The 16,562-nt window shown below is 50.9% G+C and overlaps 1 protein-coding gene across 2 annotated transcripts in view; it reads left to right on the top strand.

The window, feature by feature from the left end:
• Nucleotides 1-16,562, top strand: part of LOC138582666 (protocadherin gamma-C3-like) — a 1,158,828-nt gene that overhangs the window by 98,119 nt on the left and 1,044,147 nt on the right. The gene's annotated exons all lie outside the window — the stretch shown is intronic.

Here is a 16,562-nt window from a genome sequence, read left to right as displayed (position 1 = left end):
GGGTCAGCCGAGCGTACAGCGAGCGAAAGAAAACAGTGGCATCATGATTCGGGGCATAGGTGCAAATCAGGCGGACGTCCCTCCCCTCTATGGTGCCCTGAACCAGGGCCATCCTACCTTCATTGTCCGTTTTGGTGTGGGTCAGCTTGACTGGGACAGAGGGGGCGATCCATATCAAGACGCCTCTGGCGTAGGTGGAGTAGGGGGAGCCCACTAGGGTGCCCCGCCAGACCTTGGCCAACGCTGCAAGCTTAGGGCCACATAAGTGGGTCTCCTGAAGGAGGGCGATTCCGACCCTGTGGCGTTTCATGTAGGCGTGGATGCGTCGCTGTTTGATATAGCTGTTTAGCCCCCTGACGTTCCAGGACATGACTCTGATCCTCTCAGCCATGGTCTGTGTGTGGTCGTGCGGCTGTGGGAAGCGTGAGGTTGAGGGGTTTGACGAACCTGGTCGTCCTGGTTGCAATTCTGCTGCGCTTGGTCCCGGTCCGGTTTGTGTCCAATTCAAACTGCAATCCCAACTTGGGGTTCGAACCCCCACAAACAACAACGTCTAACTTAACAAAAAACACAACTTCAAACATAACACGTCTAGCGAGGTTGCCCTTGCTCTGACATCCCCGTTTCTGCCCCATCAGACCAGGGTCTTCCGGTGCCCTACGGGCGGGTGAACTCACCCAAAGTATCCTGGGGTTAGGAAGGGGGCTGCCTCCGAAGGTGTTGTCAGGAGGTGCGCCACGACCGGCGCGGCTCCGGTTCCATCAGTGTCGCCACGACTATTGTCATATGAATGTACAATCGGCGACTGCAGTCAATGAGTGGAGAAGTTCCTATGTTGCGGGCGGCTAGGGCCCGCGCTGCTTCCGTTCGATGTCCGGGATCTGTTCTCTGTCCATCCATTCGCAGGCCTCTGCTGGGTTATCAAACAAGTGGGCCTTGTTGTTGCGCAGGACCTTGAGTCTAGCCGGGTAGAGGAGTAGATAGCGCAGGCCTGCTTCCTTGAGTCTCGCCTTGGTGTGGTGGAACTGGGCCCTGCTCCTTTGAACCTGCAGGGTGTAGTCAGGGTAGATTGCTATCTTTGCGGCGTCCCTCTGTATGGATCCGCCCATCCTGGTGAAGGCCAAAATGGATTCCCTGTCCCTATAGTTGAGGACTTTGGCTATTATGGGTCTTGGTGGGGTCCCCGGTGGGGGCCTCCTGGCTAAGGAGCGATGGGCTCTTTCAATAGTGAAGCCCTGCGACAGTTTCCCGGCCCCAATTTCCTGTATGAGCAGGTTCTCGACGTAGTTGGTAGGGTCGTTGCCCTCGATGCCCTCGGGCAGGCCGATAATTCTGATATTGTTTCTGCGGGCCCTTCCTTCGGCCTCCTCAGCCCTGTCCTCTAGGTTCTTCACTTTCTGCGCCAAAATGTCTACATCCTTTAAAAGTTGAGTTTTGGCATCGGTATTGTCTCGGACTTGGATCTCGAGAGCGTCCGTTCTGCCGGTGATAGAGCGCACATCCTGCCTCAGTAAATTCAGGTCGATCGCAACCGCATCAATCTTGTCCTCCATAGTTTTCTGGAGTGTCTTGATGGCCTCTAGCAGTTGGGAGTTAGCTGGCTCGGGTCTCGCGGCGCCCGGCACCTCCACAGGGGCAGAAGCCTCCGCGGGTCCGATCGCTCCAGCGGCCGCGAAGGACTCCATGGTAGTTTGGCGGTGTCTGCTTCGGGCGCCCTTAGTGGTCATGTCCTATCTTCGTGGTCCGTCAGGCCTCGGCAGGCACTACACAGTCTGTGTCCGATGGCGCCGTGCTGGGGATGCTTCGTGGGGGGGGTTGTGCGTCGGCCGCCCGCCGGGCTGCGCCAGTGGGCCGCTCAGCAGGGCCCGGTGAGGGTGTAGTTAAGGCCGCATCAGGCGCTCCCCCCTCCGTCTCCTCGCTGCTCTTCTTCGGGACACAGGAGCACAGGTCTCAGCTTAGGCAATCTCTGCCACTTCAGATCGAGTTCCATAAAGGCTGGCCCCTTGCGGGTTCCTCCCGGTCGGTCACAGGGCTCCGCTACAGCGTCAGGCTGGGCATCGTCATGGCCGCCATTTTCTGTCCTCGTACGACGTTCCGTTTCTTTTTGATGGTGCGGGCCCTCAGAGGGTCGTGAGGCTCCCAAACTTCGTCAACAGGCGGAACACTCCTTCACACGACCTATATTCTGTTTTCAAGTGGCTGCAGTCAAGTTTAAGCGGTAGTTGGTGGCGGATCCATAATCGTATCGAGCGGAGCTGCGCCGAACACGTCCTTCCTACATGGCGGTTAGCCACGCCCCCCCCCTGTCTTTCTTAGTAGTAACCAATCACTGGTCTCTGGGTCATACTGCCCCCGGCCAATGACTGCCCTCTCCCTAAGCCCCGCCTCTGGCAGCCATCCTCAGATTTTTACCGCACGTTCAAGTGTTGGGAGTCCTCGTGCTGTAGCTCTCGAGCTTTTGCTGCGTTTTCGCGTTTTTTCAGGAGTTTTTTCTAATTTTTCAGTTAAAAAGAGCCTCAAGCTCCACCGTTTCTACATCCGATCAACGGGGACCCGTTTCGGAGTTTTCTACGCCCCTCAAGGGTGAAGATTTCGTCGAGTTACGCTTTTGGAGGATTCCAGAAGTTCCGAGGCCTAGCCCGGACATGGCCCAGGAGAAAGGAAGCTCGACGCCCGGGAAGCTGTTCAGGACCTGCCCTGGATGCCAGCTTCAGAATGTGTTCAAGGAGGACGAGCATTCGTTATGCCTCTACTGTCTCCATGAGGACAAGACGCACGTGGAGAAGGACTGTGCGTTTTGTGGGAACATGTCAGAGCGGACCATGAAGGATCCCCACCTCCTTCTCGCCAACTGACTGGAAGGTAAGAGCCCGTCAGGCGAGAAGAAGAAGAAGAAGTCTGAGCGGTCTTCTAAGTCCTCTGAGGGCGCCCCGGCGACGGGGGCCCAACAAAAGGCCAAGCACTGCGAGTTCGCGGGCACCGGGAGCGCCGAACGGTCGGGCTCCTTGGCTGCCAGGCAGGACGCATCCTCCCCGGCGCCATCAACCACGAGCCAACGCTCTGGCTCGGGTAAGAGGAAGTCCGAGATCCCGGCGAAGCTTCTGGAGAGGCCCCGGTCGATCTCGAAGATTCCAGCAGAGGGGGAGCGAGGCTCGGACCCTCCCCCCAAGGTGAAGGCCCCAGGCGTGCATAAGGTGACGATGGCCTTAATTCACCCTGATAAGACCTCAATTGAGGATGTCGCAGCGGCCCTGGCTCAGCATTTGGAGGCTACGCCAGTGGAGGCGACCTCAGGATCCAGAGTCTCCCTGCCACCGCGGAGGGAGTCGTCTTTCAGGCCCATCGAGAAGACCCCCACGATGTCCCTGTTGGAAAAGGAGGGGGAGGGGCAGGTGGCCATCGTGGATACGGACACGACCTCTGAAGAAGAGCTCATCGAAGTCGTGGAGGAGGCCCAGCCCATCGGGAGGGATCCCGACGAGGGTGACGACGAGAGCGACGGTGTCGCCGACGAGGTTCCTCAAGAGCCCTTGCGCCCGTCGTTTCCGGTGCCGCAGGACACTTCGGCGGCCATTTTGTCAGCAATTCAGTCCTTATGCTCGGAGATAAGGACAAGGTTGCCCCTCCCCCCCGACGGAGGTACCTGAGCCAGACCCGACGGGGGAACCGGAGCCGGGACCTTCGTAAAGTCCACTGCATAAGAAGAGGAGGACGCATCCTCCGCCACCTCTCCCACCTCTGCGGCCCGCTCTGCCTTCCCCCCGGTCAACTACCCATGGGGATGATACAGGCATGGACACGGCTACGACAGGTACAGATGACGGAGTGTCCCCCGTCACCCCCTGCTCGGGCGTCCCCGCCCGACGAGATTGGATCCTTCCATGCCATGATTTCCAGGGCATCCGAGCTCTTCCAGCTCTGCCCCGAAGAGAAGAAAAAGGAAGGGTTCCTTTACCAACGGCGCGAGGCTAAAAGGAAGACAGTCCTCGCCGTACCACTTCTGGATGACATCTGGGATGAGGGGCTCTCCCTCCTCAAGAACCCTGCCACGGCGCCTGCAAAGAGGGACCGGTACGAGAAGAAGTACCGGGTCCCCGACGCTGCCCCCTTGTGCCTTCGGGCACAACCTACCCCGGATTCGGTCGTCTCGGCAGCGGCAAAGAAGAAAGCTGGGGGGGCATCGGCCTCGACATCAACTTCCCCGCCGGACGGCGAGGGCAGGAAGCTGGACACGATGGGACGACGGGTCATCTCATCCGCAGCAATGACTATCAAGGCGGCCAACGCCCTGGCTATCGTAGCCCGCTACGACAGCGAGTTATGGTTCAAAATCGCCCCTCTATTGGACTTCCTTCCGGACGCCAAAAGGGCTGAGGCCCTTGAAATCTTACAGGAAGGTGAGATTGCTTCGGACCACACCATCACGGTGGCAACGGACATCGCCGACACTGGTTTCCGTCAGTTGGGAAACAGCATTTGCCTGAGATGACGAGGATGGCTCAAGGCGACGGATTTCCACCAGGACGTACAAGCCAAAGTTTTGGACATGCCCTTCGACGGGAACAACCTGTTTGGAAAGGCGGTTGATGAGTCCCTTCAGGCTATCAAGACAGACACGGAGACTGCCCGGGCACTGGGAGTGCTCCAACAACGACGGCCGTCCTTTCGGAGCGCCGAAGGCAGACAAGGTGCCTCCAAGGGATCCGGCAGTGGCTCCTCGACGTACCGCCAAGCGGCAAGATCTTCATCTCAGGAGGCCTACAGGGGACGCGGCAAGTCAGGTGGTGCCCGTCGTCGTCGACAGGGAGGTCAAGGAGGCAAGGCGGCCTCCAAACAAGATTGAACCGTCCGTGGGGTCGGGCCCCCGGCGAAGCATCCCAGTGGGAGGTCGGCTGACGAGGTTTCGTCAGCGTGTGGGAGTCCATCTCCACCGTCCGTTGGGTGCTGGACGCCCTGGCCCAAGGGCACGCCCTCGAGTTCCAGAAGAAGTGCCCTCGCGTTCCACCCGTGGCCAGGAAGGAAAATCACGTCCCTCAACTACTGTTGGAAGTAAGGGCGATGCTCAAGAAAGGTGCCATAGAGCTCGTCCCAAAGAGGCTTAGGTGCTCCGGAGTTTACTCAAGGTACTTCCTCGTAAAGAACAAGACAGGAGGATGGCGTCCCATCCTGGACCTGCGACGACTGAAAAAGTACATCAAGGCACAGAAGTTCCGGATGGTCACCCTCCAGCACGTGCTGGGACAGCTGGAGGAGGGCGATTTCCTGTCATCGTTGGACTTGGAGGATGCATTCTTCCACATCCCCATTCTAAAAAGACACGAAAGTTCCTCAGGTTCGTGGTCCAAGGGCGGCACTACCAGTTCAAGGCCCTCCCGTTCGGATTGAAGTCGGCACCCAGGGTGTTCACCAAGTGCCTGGCACCGGTGGCGGCGCGGCTGCGCTTCCAGAGGATCCACGTCTACCCCTACCTGGACGACTGGCTCATCAGGGCAAAGACAAGGGAGCTCGCCGTGGGGCACACTGCGAAGACCGTCCAGCTGCTCACGGACCTGGGGTTCTCCATCAACTTTCCAAAATCCCACCTGGTCCCGTCGCAAGTCGCCCTGTTTCTGGGAGCCAAGCTCGACACAGTGGCGCGGCTGGCCTCGCCGTCGGAGGAAAGGACCAGGACCATCCTGGGCAAGGTGCAGCGTCTGCTGACCACGGGCATGGCCAGGGTAAGATCTATCAAGTCCCTTCTCGGGATGATGTCCTCCTGCATTTATCTGGTGCGCCTTTGCAGACTTCGGATGCGCCCCTTACAAGAGCTCCTCGACGCCCGCTGGGTTCAGTCGACGGGCAGCTTCGAGGACAGGATCCCACTCAACGAGACGTTCCGTCAGGCGATCCGGTGGTGGGGTACCCGCTCTCATCTGTCGGCGGGCACGGACTTTCATACCCCAGCTCACCAGGTGACGGTGACGACGGATGCCTCCCTGGAAGGTTGGGGAGCGCACTCCGGAGATCTTCACGCGAGAGGCCTTTGGCTCCCGGAGGAGAAGTCACTCCACATCAACATCTTGGAGCTCTGCGCAGTGTTCTGGGCCCTCAGGTCTTTTCTTCCGTCCCTCAAGGGCAAGGAGGTGAGGATCTTCACTGACAACACCACCACGATGTTCTACATCCGGAAGCAGGGCGGAACCAGATCCCCTGCCCTATCCAAGGAAGCCCAGGATCTGTGGCATTGGGCCGTCGCTCAAGGGATGTTTCTGGTGCCTTTTCATCTGGCAGGAATAAAAAACACCATTGCCGACACACTCAGCAGAGAGCTGCGCTCATGCCACGAGTGGGAACTATGCCAGGATCAAGTGGATCGACTCTTCCGACGATGGGGCGAACCCCAGATCGATCTCTTCGCGACGGCAACAAACTCCAAGTGCCGGAGGTTCGCCAGCAGGTTCCCCCAGCCGAGGAGCATGGGCGATGCTTTCTCGTTCCCCTGGGACGGCCTATTTCTTTATGCGTTCCCTCCGTTGCCGTTGCTGCTCCGGCTCATCAACCAGCTCAAGAGGTCCCGGTGCAGGATGATCCTCGTCGCACCGGCGTGGCCGAGACAGATCTGGTTCCCGGACCTTCTGGACTTGTCAGCGTCCACACCAGTCAAGCTGCCGTCGGACGCGGATCTTCTCTCCAGAGAAGGAGGCGCCATTCTTCATCACAACCCAGAGTCGCTGAACTTGCAGGCCTGGCTCCTGCAGCACTAGAGTTTGGAGGGTACGACATCCCAGCCGACTGCAGAGAGGTTCTTGCAAAGGCCAGGGCGTCCTCAACTCTCAAGTGCTACGGACATAAATGGAAGAGGTTCTCTGTCTGGTGCCGTGCACAGAAGATTAACCCTCTGCGGATTACGGCCCCTCAAGTATTCCCGTACCTACTGTCATTGGCCAAGGCTGGACTAGCTCACGCTTCCATCAAGATACATCTGGCCGCCATCTCATGATACACCAGAACTACGGGACGGGCGTCCTTGTGGTCCCATCGACTGGTGAAGGAATTCATGAAGGGACTATTCCGATCGTTCCCGCCGGTGAAGGCCCCTGCCCCGGCGTGGGAGCTCAACGTGGTGCTGACCAGGCTCATGGGGGCCCCATTTGAGCCTATGCATTCGGCACCGTTGAAGTTTCTGTCGTGGAAGACAGCATTTCTCGTGGCCATCACCTCCGCACGACGAGTGTGAGAGACCCAGGCCCTATCTTGCAAGCCTCCATACTTGACCTTTCACGACACAAGGGTGGTGCTGAGGACGCACCCCTCCTTCATGCCCAAGGTGCCTTCGGACTTCCACCTCAACAAACCCTTGGTGTTGCCAGTTTCCTTCCCGTCGCCTTCGTCGCCGGCTGAGAGGACTCTGCACTCGCTGGACGTAGCTAGAGCGCTGAAGTTCTATGTGGACCGCACAAAGAGGTTTCGGAAGACATCACAGCTGTTTGTAAACTTTGGAACTGTAAATCAAGGGAAGGCTCTCTCGAAGGCTTCCATTTCCAGATGGCTCTCGGGCTGCATCATGCACTGTCACCGGTTGGCAAACCGACCGCTGCCCGGCCGTCCGAGAGCCCACTCGACCAGAGCGATCACTGCTACCACGGCGTTCGTATCTGGTGTGCACCTGCTCGACATCTGCAGGGCTGCGACGTGGAGGTTGACGCACACCTTCACGAGATTCTACTGCGTCGATCAGGACTCCAGGGAGGAGTCCAGGGTCGGCCAAGCAGTGCTGCGCAACCTGTTCGCTTAAGGTGAGCCTGGTGAGGAGGTAAGAGATGCTTAATGTTGAGTTTTTTGTTTTGCTTAATGTTGAGCCTGTTGCCACCTCCCGTGGTTGTGCATGTGTATACTGCTGTGTATTCTTATATTCATGAGCATGTGAATCCATGCCAGACCCATGCTGGAGAACAAGTTACAGGTAAGTAACTTGTTCCATTTCAGCAGTGTCAACTTTATCCACCATTTTAACTTCCATCCACTTGGAATAATAATCCACAAGCACAATGATAAATATTTTTTTTCCTTGCATAACATCTTTGTATGGCCCTGCAATATCTATTCCTAACTTCTCCCATGGACATTCCACCCTTCCCATTTCAATATGCTCACTCTTAAAGCTTTTACAACTCTTATCAGAGTTTTGGCATGGCCAACAGTCTCTCACAAATCTTTCAACTGCTAGGTCTACCCCAGGCCACCAATATTTTGCTCTAACGTGAACCTTAGTGTCTGATATACCGGGATGTCCTTGGTGGGACTTTTCAAACAATTCCTGGTGCAACACATGTGGAGGTATTAACTTATCTCCCCTTAACAACAATTCATTCTCTATAGAACAGTCATCTCTGATTTCCCAGAATTTCACACACTCCAAATCTAACTTCCTTTTTTCAGGCCATCCACACCTGGTGTACTGCACTACCTTAAACAATATGTGATCCTTCATCAGTTCTTCCAACCACTGTTCTTTAGAAGTCACCTCCAACACTGTTGCTATCACGTCTATCTCTTCACTGTCCTCTCTTTCAGAAACTGCTAAAGGCAACCTTGACAAATAATCAGCTATTAATTTCCTTTTTCCCGGGACATTTCTCACTGCAAAATTGTAATCTTGTAACTTGAGACTTAGGGCCTCATCACGAGTTGGGCTGTAGCCCTTAAATGCAGTGGTAACGGTATTACCGCCACAATTAAGGGCTGGCCCTATCACGAGTTGGGTGCTAAATCGGCTGTTTTACCTCAAGCTTTTTTTCTGGAGGTAAAAATCCCTGTTTTCTTGTGGTCCCATCGACTGGTGAAGGAATTCATGAAGGGACTATTCCGATCGTTCCCGCCGGTGAAGGCCCCTGCCCCGGCGTGGGAGCTCAACGTGGTGCTGACCAGGCTCATGGGGGCCCCATTTGAGCCTATGCATTCGGCACCGTTGAAGTTTCTGTCGTGGAAGACAGCATTTCTCGTGGCCATCACCTCCGCACGACGAGTGTGAGAGACCCAGGCCCTATCTTGCAAGCCTCCATACTTGACCTTTCACGACACAAGGGTGGTGCTGAGGACGCACCCCTCCTTCATGCCCAAGGTGCCTTCGGACTTCCACCTCAACAAACCCTTGGTGTTGCCAGTTTCCTTCCCGTCGCCTTCGTCGCCGGCTGAGAGGACTCTGCACTCGCTGGACGTAGCTAGAGCGCTGAAGTTCTATGTGGACCGCACAAAGAGGTTTCGGAAGACATCACAGCTGTTTGTAAACTTTGGAACTGTAAATCAAGGGAAGGCTCTCTCGAAGGCTTCCATTTCCAGATGGCTCTCGGGCTGCATCATGCACTGTCACCGGTTGGCAAACCGACCGCTGCCCGGCCGTCCGAGAGCCCACTCGACCAGAGCGATCACTGCTACCACGGCGTTCGTATCTGGTGTGCACCTGCTCGACATCTGCAGGGCTGCGACGTGGAGGTTGACGCACACCTTCACGAGATTCTACTGCGTCGATCAGGACTCCAGGGAGGAGTCCAGGGTCGGCCAAGCAGTGCTGCGCAACCTGTTCGCTTAAGGTGAGCCTGGTGAGGAGGTAAGAGATGCTTAATGTTGAGTTTTTTGTTTTGCTTAATGTTGAGCCTGTTGCCACCTCCCGTGGTTGTGCATGTGTATACTGCTGTGTATTCTTATATTCATGAGCATGTGAATCCATGCCAGACCCATGCTGGAGAACAAGTTACAGGTAAGTAACTTGTTCCATTTCAGCAGTGTCAACTTTATCCACCATTTTAACTTCCATCCACTTGGAATAATAATCCACAAGCACAATGATAAATATTTTTTTTCCTTGCATAACATCTTTGTATGGCCCTGCAATATCTATTCCTAACTTCTCCCATGGACATTCCACCCTTCCCATTTCAATATGCTCACTCTTAAAGCTTTTACAACTCTTATCAGAGTTTTGGCATGGCCAACAGTCTCTCACAAATCTTTCAACTGCTAGGTCTACCCCAGGCCACCAATATTTTGCTCTAACGTTAACCTTAGTGTCTGATATACCGGGATGTCCTTGGTGGGACTTTTCAAACAATTCCTGGTGCAACACATGTGGAGGTATTAACTTATCTCCCCTTAACAACAATTCATTCTCTATAGAACAGTCATCTCTGATTTCCCAGAATTTCACACACTCCAAATCTAACTTCCTTTTTTCAGGCCATCCACACCTGGTGTACTGCACCACCTTAAACAATATGTGATCCTTCATCAGTTCTTCCAACCACTGTTCTTTAGAAGTCACCTCCAACACTGTTGCTATCACGTCTATCTCTTCACTGTCCTCTCTTTCAGAAACTGCTAAAGGCAACCTTGACAAATAATCAGCTATTAATTTCCTTTTTCCCGGGACATTTCTCACTGCAAAATTGTAATCTTGTAACTTGAGACTTAGGGCCTCATCACGAGTTGGGCTGTAGCCCTTAAATGCAGTGGTAACGGTATTACCGCCACAATTAAGGGCTGGCCCTATCACGAGTTGGGTGCTAAATCGGCTGTTTTACCTCAAGCTTTTTTTCTGGAGGTAAAAATCCCTGTTTTCGGCAGTATTACAGCCGGCTGTATTAGCCCGCAGTATTAGCACCGAAAATTCCCCATTGGATCCAGGAATGGGAATTTACCGTTAAGGCCCAACCCGTGATCCTGTGGTAATACCACCGGGCCGGTCGGTGCTAGGGCTATTACAGTCAGCGGTATTACAGCCAGGAACACATCCCAACTCGTGATGAGGCCCTTAGTCTGGCTAATCTCGGAGAAGCTTTGCACATGCCTCTAACCGTCAAAACCTCCACCAACGGTTTATGGTCCGTATATACCGAAAATGTACTTCCCCATAAGTACTTCATAAATTATCCAATCGCCCACACACAAGCCAACATCTCCCTTTCTATGACAGAGTACCTACTCTCTGCATCCGTAACTGCTCTGGATGCATGACTTATTGTCTTTTCTTGCCCTAACTCAGAGATCTGAGATAACACCGCACCTAACCCCGTTCCTCTGGCATCCACCGTGAGCTTGGTTTGACTGCCAAAAACAAAACCCCGTAATTCTGCTATTTCACAAATACTTTGCTTGATGAATTCTGTTGCTCTACTACACTCATCATCCCACATAAATTTCGCATCCTTTCTCATCAGTCTACTTAATGTTTCAGTAATGCTAGCAAAGTTCTGCACAAATCTATTGTAATATTTGCATAATCCCAAGAATGACCTCAGCTCCTCTTTATTGATGGGATTGGGGGAATCCCTAATAGCTTTCATTGCATCTTCTTTGGGTTTGTACCCCTTACCATTCACCACATGTCCCAAGTATTCCACCTCTTTAACTTTGAACTTACATTTGTTCTTCTCAACAGTCAAACCCTTCTTACTTAACCTACACAATACTTCAATCAGTCTGTGATCATGTTCTTCCGCCCCCTTGCCAAAACCAATAATATCCTGATACACTAGAGTGCCAACATGTCCCTTCAACGTGTGCGCCATTGTCGTCTGGAAAACAGCTGCTGCAGACGCTAGTCCAAAAGGCATTTGTTTATAACGATATAGCCCAAAAGGCATGATGAAAGCTGTGATGTCCCTGCAATCTTCAGTCAAAGCTATCTGGTGGTATGCATTAGATAGGTCCAATGTGGTGAAAGTATCATCACCCTCTATGCAGTTCAACATTTCAGAAATTATAGGCAATGGATACGTGTCTACAATGAGGTTTTGTTCACATCTCTCAAATCCACACATATTCTTAACTTCCCGTTCTTCTTTATGGCTACTACAATGGGGCTCATCCGTTGCGAGGATTCAATCTTCTCAATAATGTCTCCTTCCTCAAGTCTTTGTAGTTCCTGTTCAACTTTGTCAATCAATGCAATTGGTATAGGTCTAGCCCTTTTGTGGGCCACTGGCATTTCCCCTCTTTTTAATTTGATCCTGTGTGCGGAATTCTTCAGCAATCCCAACTTTGTCCGGAAAACATCTTCTGGAATTATTTCCTTGTTGATACTCGGTACACTATTAGTCTTCACTAATAAAATAGGCTCTTCTTCACATGGATCTAATCTGATTCGTAGTGCTGCTTGCTCTCTTCCTCCAATTACGTTCACTCCCTTTTCTGCCACATAAGCCTTTATTTGTGCTTGATGATCCTTGAATTGTATAATGCTGGTGAACCACCCTTTTATCTTTTAGGCCCTTCAAATCCTCCTGGATTCTTTATGTCAGGTGTTTTTAATTTGCATTTCAATTCTTCAGTCATTAGCTTTTGCCAAGTTCCTTTAGTGATGATCGTGTAAGGTCCACCATAACCATTAACTTCCCATTATCTAAAGTACCTTCTCAACGTGGGCACTTTGGTTCATCTTTGGGTGGTTCACGGATCACAGTAACTCTCTTCTCATCTGATTCTTCTTCCTCCGGTACCATCGACACCTTCTTCTTGCGCCTAAATGTAAGTGTGCTTTGGTTCCACAGTTCCCACATTTTTGTCCAATTGCTGGACAGTTTTTAGAATTCGCGTAATGCCCTACCCTGCCCCAGTTGAAGCATCTGTCTCCATGTTTGGCTTGTGAAGGCTATATCTTTGAGTGGCCTTTCATCCAAGACTTCTTGAAATTTCCTCTTGTCTCTCTGTAGTCAGAATTTGAGCCTCTCATTCTGTTATTTCTGTTAGTTGCTTTGTCTGTTCTTTCTTTACTTCGTACTGGATTTACCAGACCTTGCTCCTCCATCTCCTGTGTCTGCTTGTTATTACTTCGTTACTTTTTGAGATGCTTCTAATTTTTTAGCTTTCATTTCCTTAGAACATAATTGGCTGTGTTCTATTCTCTTTGCTGTAGCTAGTGTCTCAGGCAAAGATGGTCTCCCCACCATCCATAGTCTATCTTAGATTAGCCTTTCTCTTGCGTGAATTATGATCTGATCTCTTATCAGTTCTTCAAGCGTAATTCCATTTCCAAATTGACATGTTCTATATAATGTCTTCAAGGCTGACACATACTCCTCAACACTCTCAGGTTCCTTTTGTGCTCTGGTGTAGAAGTGATACCTATTAATGGCCACATTGATCTCAGGTGTATAATATTTGTCCAATTGCCTAAGGGCCTTCTCATGTTCATCACTATCTCCTGCTTCATCTGTGGGCAATTCGGGAAGTTCCTTGTATTTCCTTTGTCCTTCTAACCCTAGAGCGTGTAACAGCAAATGTTTTTTCTTTTGTGCTGTTAACCCTTCTTGCTCTACGGTCTTGGTGTAATTATTCCAAAATTCCCTCCACTCTGCCCATGTAACCACTGGTTGACCCGGCCCTGGTAGGAAACTTGCGGGTGGTTGAATGCTAATTCCTTGCATAATTCACTGCTCAACTTGTTATTCTTTATTGCTACAATCGTTACTATTGCTCCATATATTCCTTCTATTGCATTATTTTCTTTCCTTTGTTCCTGGCGGTAAAGCAAGAATTTTTTTTTAAGAAAATGTTTTCTGTACTGCAACGAGTGGGAGGCTACCCCTTGACAGAGTGCATGATTTACATGCCTGACTTTTCACTGTTTCCAGTTGTGTACCGTCGGTGCTGAGGCGTGTGGAAGGTGCACTTCGACAAGCCGTACAGTGATGGGAGTCAGATATTTTTAGAGCAGCCTGTGAATTGTTTACCCAGTGAGGGCCTCTGTGAGAGTCCAAGCCACGTCCACAATACCTTCAGCCGGCCTTGCACTAGGCTGCAATTGTTTTCACACTGCTTTTTTTCTAAGTGCATTTCTAATGGACATCCATTTCATTAGGGACTGCACTCCTGCAGAATACACAAACAGTGTGTAGAAAATGCCATTTTCTCTGACATATCTCAGATAAAGTTAAGTATTAGTATTGTCTGTTTGATGTGCAAATGTTATGTACATTGTCAAGCAGGGTTCGAAATTCAGGCGAGCTGGGAGCTATTTAGCGCCTGCTTGTATCCTAGAAGAGCATAGTTAGTTTTAAACTACTAGCTACCAGGAGCTACTTTTGGCTCCCCGGACCAGCCGATGCCGAACAAACACACCTATGTGTATTTAACTCTATGCATTTGGGACAAGCTATACATAAACATTTGACATATTTATACAACATGCATGCATATTTTGTGATTGTGGCACAGCCTTCTCCGATTTTCATTTTCATGCTGTTGATGACATTAGTGCCATCTAAATAGGCACTAGTGTATTCTATTATTTAAAGAGCTGTGAAGCTGGTGGTACTCTGTAATTTAGTGAAGTGTATCCCTTGTGTGAGGTAGCCTCCAGAGTCTAGACTGTAGTGTTGTCAGGGTTGGGCGTGGACGCTCAAGGAGATGGCGTGTTAGTTTTGTTCCCTTCTTTTACCACACATTTAGTGGCATTTATTTCAAGGGCATTGAATCATTTGCAGCTCTTGCCTGACAGTCAGTAGTAGATAAAGAGCTGTAGATGGAGAAGTAACCTCGCCTGCTTGCACTCTGATCGTGGTCAGCACTGACCTACAGAGGTATTGAGGCTACATTGACGAATATATGAAATGATAATATGGTCATAATAGTCTCCGAATGTCCCTAGACTAAACCACGAACATTTGTTGTGTAGTGAGTAATGTTGCTGGATTTGGGAATATAATACATGAGCTCCAATCCAGGTGTAGCTACTTCGCCAACAACGTCCAGTGCCGGGTCACTCAGTTTGCCTCCCTAGCAACGGGTTGGTATTTAAATATGATCTATCTGCTCAGCCTGGAAGCACTGTGACGAAATCCAGTATGTGTTGTTGTAGTGGTACAAAAACATCTGTGCTGTCCCTCTCACCCTCTCCATCAGTCCCCCCACAGCTCTTTCTCTCTCTCTTCCCCACCGCACATCTCTGTCTTTCTTTCTCCCTCTCTGTCCCGACCCATCCCCCTCTCTCTACCTCCCCCCACACTTCTCTCTCACTCTTTTTCTCTTTCTTCCTTCCTTTCTTTCTTTCTTTCTTTCTTTCTTTCTTTCTTTCTTTCTTTCTTTCTTTCTTTCTTTCTTTCTTTCTTTCTTTCTTTCTTTCTTTCTTTCTCTCTTTCTTTCTTTCTTTCTTTCTTTCTTTCTTTCTTTCTTTCTTTCTTTCTTTCTTTCTTTCTTTCTTTCTTTCTTTCTTTCTTTCTTTCTTTCTCTCTTTTCCCCTTGCCTTCCCTCTCTCTTTTTTCCCTCCACACTTCTCTCTCTCCCCCTTCCCCACACACCCTTCTCTCTCTCTTATCAACAGGAGGTCATGGACATCCAAAGGTAGCAAGATCAGGAAAGGCGCTAGGTGTGTGCAGCATGTGCGGCTGCACTTGGCCCTGCGCCTGCTAGGGCCCTGCGTCGAGGGAGCCGTTAACTCCCTCTTGCAGGCTGCAGCGTGGCCTGTGTGCTCCCTAAGCCTGCTGCAGTCCACTCTGAGCACACAGGCGGCACACGCTGCGGCATGCATGATGATGGCGAAGCTTGCCAGAATATCTTTTTCAAAAGCGGCTGCTGTTCCTCCAGGTTTGGCTCCCTTTTGTGTATCTGGGGAGGCAACTTTCACCTGTCAGCCTCCTGCTGTGACCCTAAAGAGACAACCTCCCAACGGCCCAATAGCCGCTGCAAGCCTCTTAGCACTGCTGATCACTTCCTTAAAGCATACCGTTTAAAGTGGGTGCAATTTACTATTGATGGCTTATTTAAGAGACCATTGTTGTGTTAAGAACTGAAAAGGGGCATTTTTCTTTTTAAAGGACAGGCAAAGCAGCAGTTACCTGCCTACAATCTGTGCCTTCCTCCAGCACAATTAAACATATTGCACAAAACCGTTTTGGCTATTTGCCTTATTTCGACATGTTCATATTTCCCCAAGTCAAAAGGTGTTTAAGTACAATGTATACTTTTTCGTATGGTCATTATCTTGTGATGTCACTTCCTGGAATGTCACTTCCTGTGATGTTATTACATGCAAATTAAGGGACCCCACACTTAATTTGCCACACTTGGCCCTGCAAATCCTCGGGCCAGCCCTGTGCAAGATTGGGAGCTTTGCAGATGGATCCTAGCGATTGCAAGACAGCAGCACAGGCCTCAGCTCTAACTCTTAACCACGGTATCCGATGCAGGACATTCTAAAAAGAAATTCAAGAGTGGAAAATCAAGTTATCTTCCAAGGCAATGCTCACTAAATTACCCGCCCAGTCGGTGTGTTCTAGTGGGTAAACCCGTAGGCAATATATCTCGGAAAATACATGGTGTCTTCTCATGCGTGCAATTATTTAATGTGTTTGAATGTGTAGTTGCTATAGGGGAGCACGTTTGAAAAAATTACTGCATGGGAAAAGACGGACATGCAACACGTTTAAAGTGTGTTTTACACGAGATTCTCACGCTTCCAAATCTTTCACCTTTTCACATTGGAGACGCATTTTAAAGCCAGGATAAAAAGTGTTCTGGGGAATTCATCTTGATATACCAGGAAAACGTCAGTCCTACATGTAGCAATCTACATCTTGATGTTGTACATA

Source organism: Ambystoma mexicanum, chromosome 3q (assembly GCF_040938575.1).
Source record: "Ambystoma mexicanum isolate Mex_15411 chromosome 3q, UKY_AmexF1_1, whole genome shotgun sequence".
NCBI lineage: Eukaryota > Metazoa > Chordata > Amphibia > Caudata > Ambystomatidae > Ambystoma > Ambystoma mexicanum.
This window is presented reverse-complemented; position numbering and strand designations above follow the sequence as displayed.